The following is a 1,043-nucleotide window of genomic DNA, read 5'->3' as shown; positions in this document are numbered from 1 at the left end:
TGCAAAGCTGCCACTCTCACAGGCGTCAGCTGGTTGCCATTATTGCCCAAGCCCAGCTGACCATTGCCGTTGTAACCCCAGCCATATACCTCACCATTGTCCAGAACAGCCATGGACGAGGTCTGACCGCAGGCAATGCCAACCACTCTCTTAATATGCAAACAGTTTGTAACTTTTCGAGGAGTTGGCTGATTTGCTGTAGATCCTGATCCCACTTGGCCACAGTTATTATAGCCCCAAGCAAATACCTCTCCGTCAGCTGCCAGAGCCATTGAATGATGGGAGCCACAAGCGACTTCAACCACTTGCTTGATCAAGAGGTTGGTACAGACTTGGATGGGAGCAATGCCTTGGTTGGTGGTCCCATTCCCAAGTTGGCTGTAACCATTGTGGCCCCAGGCGTAAACCACTCCATCTTCAGTGCTGAGAAGAACATGTGGTCCACTCCCGTAGCTAAGGCTTTTAATCTTCTTTCCGCATAAGGCTTCTAGCTTTTTGGGTACAAGCGTACTCTGGTTATCTCCAGTTCCTAGACAGTTACTATAGTTCAGTCCAAATACAAAGACCTCATCATTGTCAGTAACGTACAGTGCTTCATTGGCCGAGGTACCAAAGACACATGCTTTCCGAATAGATGCAATTTCTTGAGGGGAGAGCAGAGTGAAGATTGGCCACTTTCCTACATCCACCATGACTCTGGCTTCAAGCAATTCCTATAAATAAGTCGACATTTCTGCTGCAAGGCCAGCTGCTGCCGCGCGTCCGGCCAGGCCCAGAGCCGCGGGTACTTGGGAAGCTCCGCCGGACACAGAAGCAGGAGCAAGCGGCTGCACCGACTTGTTTGTGTTTTTTTGAGTTGGGGATCTTACTCTGTTTCCCAGATTGTAGTGCAGTGGTACAATACATGTGTTCTTAATTTAAAGTGAGCTCTTTGTAGACAGCATACAGTTGAATTTTATTTTTTATTTTTTTAATTTATTTTATTTTATTATTATTTTTTTTGAGTTGGAGTCTCACTCTGTCGCCCAGACTGGAGTGCAGTG

The 1,043-nt window shown here is 47.1% G+C and overlaps 1 pseudogene across 1 annotated transcript in view; it reads right to left on the bottom strand.

Annotated features, from left to right (window-relative positions):
• LOC103274845 overlaps nt 1–779 on the bottom strand; it is a 1,400-nt pseudogene extending 621 nt beyond the window's left edge. Inside the window, exon 1 of the transcript XR_505276.1 lies at nt 1–779. This exon is cut by the window's left edge and continues 188 nt beyond it. The product of XR_505276.1 is annotated as an RCC1 and BTB domain-containing protein 1 pseudogene (transcript).
• Between the last annotated feature and the right edge of the window lie 264 nt (nt 780–1,043).

Source organism: Carlito syrichta, unplaced genomic scaffold, assembly GCF_000164805.1.
Source record: "Carlito syrichta isolate Samal-C Ts95f unplaced genomic scaffold, Tarsius_syrichta-2.0.1 Scaffold315021, whole genome shotgun sequence".
NCBI lineage: Eukaryota > Metazoa > Chordata > Mammalia > Primates > Tarsiidae > Carlito > Carlito syrichta.
Note: the sequence above shows the minus strand (reverse complement) of the source record. Positions and strands in the feature narration are given on the sequence as shown.